Source organism: Eurypyga helias, unplaced genomic scaffold, assembly GCF_000690775.1.
Source record: "Eurypyga helias isolate BGI_N326 unplaced genomic scaffold, ASM69077v1 scaffold7242, whole genome shotgun sequence".
Taxonomy (NCBI): Eukaryota; Metazoa; Chordata; class Aves; order Eurypygiformes; family Eurypygidae; genus Eurypyga; species Eurypyga helias.
This window is the reverse complement of record NW_010235214.1, coordinates 100,740-110,378: the sequence shown is the minus strand read 5'-3', so window position 1 is coordinate 110,378 and position 9,639 is coordinate 100,740. Positions and strand designations below refer to the sequence as shown.

Genomic DNA, 9,639 nt, shown 5'->3' with positions numbered 1-9,639 from the left:
CAGGGGGGTTGGAACTGAATGGTCTTTAAGGGCCCTTCCAACCCAAACCATTCTGTGATTCTGTGAAATCAGACTGCAGATTCGTGCCTTTTAATTTGGAGCTTGATTACTTGGGCTCACCTGAGTGATACAGTTTAGAAATAAGGCTCATATACAGGTACCTGTCTTTGTATTATATCTGTGACTAAAAATCTGTCACTGCTAAGACCTTTCATAAAGTAAAATATGTATTGTAGATATTTCACTTAAAGTTTTTTTGGCCAGTATTTTTTAAAGCTCGCATAATTTAATAAAATGAGGTTCATCTGCAAGATGTGGGCTAGAATTTAAAGAATCCATGTTTCGTGGGGATCATGCTCTGGGGTGGTTGTTTGACCAATTACACAGATCAAGGATATTTACAGAATGAGACACAAAATCTTGGTGTCAGAGATGTCTGGAGTTGTAGAACAATCAAGGCTCTCTGTGGCACTGAGTGAGGGAGGCAGAAGCCTTCATCCTTTTGGTCAAAACCAGCACCAGTGCTATACTACCAATTGAGGAGCTGTGTTTTGAAACAACAGCTACTGTGCCATAGGTATGCTGTTATGAAGTGCCTTGCTCTTTAAAAATCTCAACAGTGAGTATCACTTTTTTTTTTTAACTGAAAACTGCCTAAAATCTCAGAAGTGAACATCATATCTTCAAGCTTCTCTGACTAAAGAGCTTTGGGAAGAGTGTATTTGTCATTATGTTTAATTTGCACATACCTCACCAAAGAAAAGGCCAGGGGAGCTAGGCCGAGAACACAGCTGTACAGGCAGCTCAACTAATTGCCTCTCCATCCTCAACCTCATTTATCTTCATTTCTTCCCAATTATACCAAATTATCAATAGTCTCTGTTGCATCAGAGTCTTAATCCCCTTTATTCAGGCAGCATTAGATAGTGGCAGATGAATTCTTGGAGGGAGTCAGGGTAAACAGCCATGAAATGCCACCTCTGGCAGATGGCATTGCTCACAAGAAATGTGACAAAACATTTGGAATTTGTTACTAGGCATTGGTATGAGAAGGCAAGCTGTCAATATTTTTTTAAATGATAATCAAGGTGGTGCATACTTATACCACAAGCAGAAATGAATCCTGTCCAAAACTTCAAGCTTAGTTAAGTTCAGCTTGGCACTGCGCTATTGTATTTTGCTGCTGAAGCCTCACCCTTTTTCTTCTTAAGAAATATTTTCACTTCATCTGGTATTAATATCAACATTTAGTAATGTTTTTTCTGATGATAGTTGTTATTTGTGGTCCTACGTACCTCAGAAAGAAATGTTAGTTTGAAGACATAGAAATTCTTTACACAATAACTAATTTAGGGTATGTTTTCTTGAATAGTTTCTTTGGCACTGTTGGTCCTTTCTTGATCCTGTTCCATAGAGAAGCTAAGGCAAAGTTCCCACTGAGGAGAATTGCGGCAGAGATTAGATGAGAGTGCCTACTGGCTAGGTTTGCTGAATGATGACCATGTGCTGTGGTGGGTATACATTCAGCTATTGCTATAGGTAAAAATAAAGTGGTTTTTTTTAAAGGAGTACAAAATTGGCTGCTAATATAGTTCAAGATGGTTTTGCCTGTTATTTTTAGACTGCCATTAAATGAAACACAGTAGATTTCACTGCTGACCTTTTGTGTGAATTAGGTTTACTCACAGGCTCTCCTGGTTTTGGCAACATTCTGCATTTTTTGGAAGTCAGTAATAACTTAGCACAAGGAATCAAATGCCAGATACTAAAAACGGTGTTTCTTCAGATTTAGTATGTACCTTGCCAATGCTCCCCTTACTGACACAAGTTGTTGGAACTGTGCAAGTGTAAGTGTCTGCGTTACTGATCCTTCATGGAAGCTGGGGCTTAGGACAGTGAATCTTCTTGGAGAGCCTCTACAGTAACAGCATCAATATAAAAGGATGTTAGGCATCTCCTTTGCAACCTCTCATTCTCTAGGAAAATTTCCAACATCATTGAGTTCTGTGTAGCTGCTTCAAGTTGGCAGGGGTTTGGAAGATTGTCTAAATGTGTATGTGTGAAGTGCCACAGACTCTATTTAATTCTTTCAAGCCTTACTTTATATTACACAGAGTTCTTTTAGCATTAAGAGTTTTTGAAAAGATTATAAATACATAATTCATTTATGTCATTACAAATTAACTTAGAAGATTACAATCTGTATCTTAAACCATTCATAATAATTACTTCAAAGAAATAATGAATGATAAATTGTTGAAACTTGAATGATCTGATGCTGTACCATAGCATTACCTGTCTGCTGTGGATGTCAAGACGTTTTCAAAGCCTCTCAAAATCAAGCTAAACTACCTTGCTATTTACAGTCACAGTAAAAATATATGGTACCTATATCTCAATAGTTGTTTCAGTAAATTGTTTAATGTGGGAAAATACTAAGTAATCAAAAAAAAGTTCTTGCTTGCTGGCTGCAGTTGTTTTGAAGTATGTATGGCTTATCCTTTCTGGCAGCCAGCCCTACAAACTGCATTCACGATCTGAAAGTTAAGCTGGTTTATTTCTGGCTTGTGCATCATCATCAGTAATAAAAACATGACAGATTAAAATTTTGACCTTATTTCTATCTGTGAAATGAACGTGTTTCTGAAGACAGACTTTGGTCCTACAGTAGAAAACAGTTAATTTTTTTTGTTGATGATCCTAACCCAGAGGAAGTGTCATGTTCTAGGGCAATATTGTTATCTTTGTATAGAAAAATGAATAGTGATATAGTCACACACTTATTACTAAAAGTGTTAGCAATAACCATTCAGAGTGCAGAGTGGAGCAGATCAGATGTGCAAGAATGAACCAGAGCCCGGTGGTTACATTTCAAAATAGTATTGAAGATTTAAGGGTTGTCCTCTTCTGAGTGCACTGTCATGGCATCTGTTGAAGTAATGATCTGTGCAGATTTTTGTAAGCCCTCTTTTGTCAAAAGCACAATCTGTAAGTTCTCAGGGGTAGGAGTCTCCCTGACCCAACTTTCCAATAACAATGCAAAGGTATATTGGCTGCCCACTGGCTCAGACTTGCTGAGGTTCATACAACAGCACCTTGAGTGACAGAGAATAGGGGACATTCATTATCTCTCAGGAAAGGGATTGTGTATGCTTCTGACACTGACATAGATCCAAAAGGAAGTTTAGGTTTTAACTATAAATTCCCTAATTCCAACAGTAATACTACACATTCTATAGAAGAAACTGGATAGGGATTTACTGCTTACTATTTCATCCACGACAAGAACTCCAGGACGTCAGAGGAAAGCAGTAAATGCCAAGTTAACCCTCTGAAAACACACCTACAAATAATATGAGGTAGCTTTTCATACAGTACATAGGCAAGCTGTGGAACTCCTTGCTACAGGATGTTGTAGATGCAAAAATTGACATCCATTTAATTTAATGGAAGAAAAATCTATTAAAGGTTATTAAATTCAAGGAAAGTACCTCTGTTTCAGGAAGTTCCAGATTCATAAATTGTTGGAGAGTATTCTGGGAAATTGTCACTATAGGTTTTCTCTGTATTTAATCTCTTCAGTAAGTATTGCTTCTGGCCCTTGTTGTTGACAAGGTATTTGTCTAGATGGACTATAGCTGTTTGTATGCAGTCATTCTGGGAGCCAGTATCCCTTTAGTTATATTGTCCCTCCCTCCTGAAATACCATGGCTACCGCTTAGGAAGCCGTAAATATCTGATGTTTGATATGAAGATTACAAGCTTCTCCCCGCCCTCCATTATCACATGGTTAACGATCAGGTAACAAAGAAGCAAAGACTTCATTTCTTCATTATCAGGCCTTTTCTCCAGCCTGTCAGATTCCTTCCTAGCCGAGAAGCAACTTGTTTCAATTAATATTTATGCATGACTAAAATCAGCACAAGAAAAGATGAAAATGGGTACAGGTAGCTAACTTTGAGAAATGCTTTTGAATATTACTGTATTTTAATGAAAATTGTTATAATAGTCTGTATCTAGCCTTCTATAAATGTGGTGTTTCATCTTACTAAACCTAACTTCAGTGGAGTGCTTTGGTGGTATCGGTTGAATCGGCTGACCCTTTGAGGTACGTTCAGTATTTTGAGTTTAAATGAAGATGCTGCCACTTTGAGCGGTTTGTGGTTTTAGCTAACTAGTGCCTTACATCATACTGCGTTTCCTTTCCTTTCCCTGCATCTTTTCGTTTGTTTTGCAACATTTTTCTATTTTTTTTTAATATTAGTCACTTAAGGAAAGGGCCAGCCATATGTTATCACTTGTGTACAGAAGAGTGTCTTTCTGAAAAGATTTCATTGCTGCAGCCAGTTGTTCTCTACACTGGTCTTAGAAAGTAGGAGAAAACACCCTGCCATATTTTAGTAACCATCAACATTTTTGTGTATGTAATTTGAAGGGATGAATGACCGAGGCTGTTGTGAGAGAGAGAACAAATTTTGTACTTCATACCTTTACGAGTCTTTGGCACTGAGCACCTGACTTTATTTGGGAGATTTTGGGTTGGCTGGAAAGGCCCATTGCAGGACAACCTTACGTTCCGAGGTAGCTGACAATAAGCAAGCTTTTCCGGTATTGTGCTGTAGCACTGTAATCCTCAATCATTATTTGGGAACTTTAAAACAGATTGTGTTTACCACCTGATTTCTTTCTCTCTGTTCATTTTAAAGGGAAGGAATTGATGTTTTGGGAGGGATGGTTAGGTTCCTAAATAAATATTATGTCTCTGCTTTTATCTTCTCAAAAAGTATCTTCCTGGCATTAATTATTCTTCATTAAATTGTCATAAAATATTCTGACTTATTCCAAGTTATCTTCAGTATCCTGTTTGCTGTGAAATAAACTTTGATTCTGCTGTCATTAAGACTTTTCAAAAAGTTTAGAAATTGCATTCAGATTTCAGTTGCTTTCTTATTGTATAATTATCAACAGATTACTTCACCTAAGTTGTGACAGACATATTTTTTAAGTATGACTGACTGATGGACAGATTGGGAATTGCTGAATTAATGGGCACATTTCAAAGCTTTGGCAGGGCTAAGCAGTAATTACATCTGCAGAACCACTTGATAAGTTTTTGGAAGTAGCCCAGTAAAGCCATCACTGGATTTCTTCCGTTTTAATATCTTACCCTACACACTTCCATGGCTTTCTTGTAGGGCACAATCCAGAAGTTGATACAGCCGGATGCACACAGCTAGGCGAATCAATGCATTAAGCTGTAAATGCATTGCAAATCTTTCTTCTAGATTTTCAGGTGGATGTCAAGCTTTTAGGAGCTGATTAAAAAAATCTCATTCCCATTTTAAAGTAAGGAAGTTTATCTGGGGGGTAATAAGGGACCACAGAAGGTGTCCACACTTGTGTGGTCTCCATAAATAACATCAACTACTGCCAATACGAAGGACTGAATTTGGGGTTATAATCCTGACCCAGAACAGTTTTATGTTCTTCTGACAGGGAAGTGACAGGTTATCAGAAATATGACCCGGACGCTACCTTGCTATCCTTACTGCGGTGAGATTTATCACGTGTGACAAAAATTGCCTTCCACCTAATCTTCCCTTCCTGGGACATTCAGGCATTGGTACCGTGGACAGAGCTGGCAGAGAGTTGTCAGCTGAAGTATTTCAGCAGAGGGTGTCCTGTCTAAGCCAAAACAGCGACCGTTTTTCCCAGTATCGGGGTGAGATTAGGATATTGGTAAAAGCAAATAGTCTGGGACACCTTGAAACACTGGGGCTAGGAATACTGGCAAATGGCCCCATGTTGTTTTAGGACTACTGGAGTTCTAGCTAAGCCAAAATATTTGAAAGGCCTTGCCTGTGCTGGACACTTACAGAAGAAGTTAGAGGTGATAAATACTTTGAAATTATCAGTGCCGAAAGAGCAGAGCACTGAATACTTTTTTATTTGCAGCTGATGTTGTGTTTAATATGCTCAACAGCATGAAAAATGTGTTTAAAAATAATTTTAGAATAAAATTGGACAGTGAAGATGGTATTGCTTTTAACAATTTGAGTTCAATTCCTCAGAAATGTATCACAACAAAAAATAAAATGACAGACCTAGATTGAAACAGTGTGGTTATTCAATTCAAAGGTGCCTCTGACAGTGTGGATTTCATTTGGCTAGACCAGACAGTTTTTAGGCTGATAAAATGAATTTGAAACCAGATGAAAAGAAACTGTCACCAAATTGAACTTTGATTACTTTCTTGAGATCTTTCAGTACCTAAAAACAAGACAATAATTTAATGCTCACAAATACTTCTTCACCAAAAAAGGTTTTTTGGGTTTTGTTTCGAAGAACACAAATGCACAGGGAGGTTTATTGCTAGAAAACATGTAGCTTCAGGAGTTCCCTTATAAAACTGCTACAATCAAAGGTGGGTGAGAAGCAGCATTTTCAGAAAAATGAACCTGAACTTACCGCTTGCATTTCCTTCAACTAAACAAACTGAACCTTAAGCAGAGGCACTTTGCTTACAGACATGTCCATGACTGTAACAACGGTGCAGTGGTTCTGTGAGTACACGGCGTATATCAACAGCACGGGCACGTATGGCTTAGGCTGGTGTTCCCTTTGGCTGTGTTAGCTGGGATATAACTCCCTCTGCATCTCAGCTTCTCTGAATTTGCTGTTCACAGGGACTTGGGAACAGAGACATACAGGATTTGGCCACTGGGCCGTAAAGCAGCGTTAAGGGAATGCTTAGCTCTCACCACATTTTAATTTAGAAGTGAATGAACTGGGGTTTGTTACATTAGTTTTGCTTTTGGTTATTTGACGTAAGTGGAATTCGTGCACTGGTAAGTAAGTTCTCTCTAATGATTTTTGAACACTGGTAAATACCAGGCTTTAATTATTATAGAATCGTAGAATCACAGAGTGGTTTGGGTTGGAAGGGACCTTAAAGATCACCCAGTTCCAACCCCCCTGCCATGGGCAGGGACACCTTCCACTAGACCAGGTTGCTCCAAGCCTCATCCAGCCTGGCCTTGGACACTTCCAGGGATGGGGCATCCACAGCTTCTCTGGGCAACCTGTTCCAGTGCCTCCCTACCCTCTCCAGGAAGAAATTCTTCCTCATAGCCAGTCTAGATCTCCCCACTTTCAATTTAAAACCATTACCCCTTGTCCTGTCACTCCAGACCCTTGTAAAAAGTCCCCCCCAGCTTCCTTGTAGCCCCTTCAGGCACTGGAGGCCATTGGTTATATGGTTAGTACCTCTGTCCCTTACCAAATCCATGCGGTGTCTGTCCTTACCGGTGCTCTTGGAGACACACACCTTTTTTCATCCCTACTGTGCGTTTAGCTGCAGTACGGAAAGCAGGACCGTACGCCGCTCGTTTGCCGTGTGGCCTGAACTGGATGGTTGAGGCAGGTCAGGCTTTGTTCTAGCTGCTGCTGCTGGGCAGCCGGGGCATTCTGCAGTCTCTCGGGATGGCACACCGGCTGGGAGCCTTTCTCTTCCCGCTTTGGTGTGGCGATGTTAGGGAACCGCAGGCTCTGTGCTCGGGTCTGACAGGCGTCAGGAGCCCTGAAGATGGGGGTTCTTGTCGCTCTTGCCCTCTTTCACTGCTGAGTACAATCTGTTCTGGGACAAGATCGACTAGAATGCAGACAAGATAAGGAAAAATTACCTTTTTGTCCTTTAGTTTTATCTGTGGGAGAGAAGGTCATATGGGTGGTGGGTAATAGTGTTAAATGTAAAGCTTTTTGTGAAGTGTATAAACGATGTATTGGCATTTTGACAAATCAACAGACTTCTCAGTGCTGCAGTAATATTCCTGTGACACTTACGAATCGAGTTACTAATATTTTAAAATTAGATATTCTTTCTTATTTAAAAGAACTAAAAAGCTGTTTTTCCCTTAATATGCAAGAGGTGAAGTTAGTTACATTGCTGTTTTCTGCTGTCTCCGTAGCACTGTATGTTTGCTCTCTCTTTTCGTACATTGTTTCCCCTTCTGTTTCATACACACCTAGAAAACTTACTTGGAGTCCATCTCTGTGTACAGTAGTACGGGTCATTGTTGAATTTTAGACTCCTTATCTTCTATATTAAGAAGAGTGAGAGCCTTCACTAGCTTAGGGGGGGACAAATAATTTTTTTCCAAACACAAATTTTTTAAAGACCAAACCTTTAGAAAATGAGAAAAAACCTTTCGACTCCCATAAATGTGTTTTTGTGGTGTATTGCGTGATTCAGATCATAAAGTTTCATTTTTAGCTTCACCTGTAAGGTGAAAGGTTTTGTACCACGCACAGGATTTAGAATCAAAGCCTGACATCTTTGCCCTACTGATGGCCCCTATTTGGACTAAAAGTGACAATGAACAGAAATCTCCTGAAAAATTGTGGCCAAGCCTAAATTTGAAGTATTAAAAAGGATTTACTTTTTACAGGCGTATTCACCTCTAATTGTTATGGTAACAAAGAATTTTAAAATAAGCATTGCATACTTACTCATATAACACACTGACAGCTGTGTTAGTAAATAAGAAAATGTGTATGCTCAAAAATGAATATATTTTTTTAAAGTTGCATGATAGTAAGGAATGAGTATGCTACCACAGATTTGCATTTTATATATTTGGTTTATAAGGTCAATCTAGTTCTGTCTTACTATTAATTTATATGTAAATTTTTCTTACTGTATTAGAATAGATATTGCAGCGATGGATGCAAGTTTTATTTTAAAACTACTATTTTTTAGCTTTGCAAAAGGGACACGGGGTAGGATGAATTGAAAGTGTCTGTGGTATAGAGCACAAGAGTAGGACCCGTGAGACCTGACTTCTCTTCCAGTTTCATCATTAGTCTACCAGTAATCTGGGGGAAGTTGCTTCATAATTCTGTACCTCAACTTTCCCATTTGTAAGTTGGAGATAATCATACAGCCCTTACAAAACACTTCACAACTGAACAGTTCTAGGTAAGACGTTCTTCTAATCATTATTTTCTTTTTAAGAGACCTGCTGCTACATGGTATGTGCAGTCCAGATGAAGTGATGAAGCTGTTATCTGTGTGGTATAGTGCAGACTACAGGATACATTTCACTTAACACGCACTTTTATTATACATCATACGCTCAGCAGGTTTTTTTTTTCTTTCTCTAAGGAGAAATGATAGGGAACATAAGAATACAGGAATGGTCTGTAGAGATAAGTGTATTGCAATTTATTCTTGTGTTGCTGGCACTGAATACCAGAGCAGATTTACAAGTGGAATTTGCAGGGAAAAAAGTTACTATTGTCCCCATCTGTAAGGAAAACTGGTCCAGTGATTTGGACTGTACAACATAATTTAAATTCAGTTTCCTGTTCGATTACAGGTTTCCTGTGTTTCCTTAAGCAAGTTCTGTGCCGTAGAATTCTGCATCTGTAAAATGGAATAATTGTACTTTCCTATGGAGTGTGCAACAGTTGTAAAGCTGGCACAGAAAGCTGGTAGGGCTCTCTGATAGTACAGCTTCAGGGCCACGGAAGTCTGATGGGTAGATGCATGAAGCTTTGGAAAGAGAAACTTCTAGAAATAAGTAAATGAGCTAAGACTTTAGATCGTCTGGGGTTGGAAATACTGGAGAAAAACAAAAG

General features: G+C 38.9%; 1 protein-coding gene across 1 annotated transcript in view; it reads left to right on the top strand.

Moving 5' to 3' along the window:
- LOC104505903 (dachshund homolog 2-like) overlaps positions 1-9,639 on the top strand; it is an 81,630-nt gene that overhangs the window by 652 nt on the left and 71,339 nt on the right. The gene's annotated exons all lie outside the window — the stretch shown is intronic.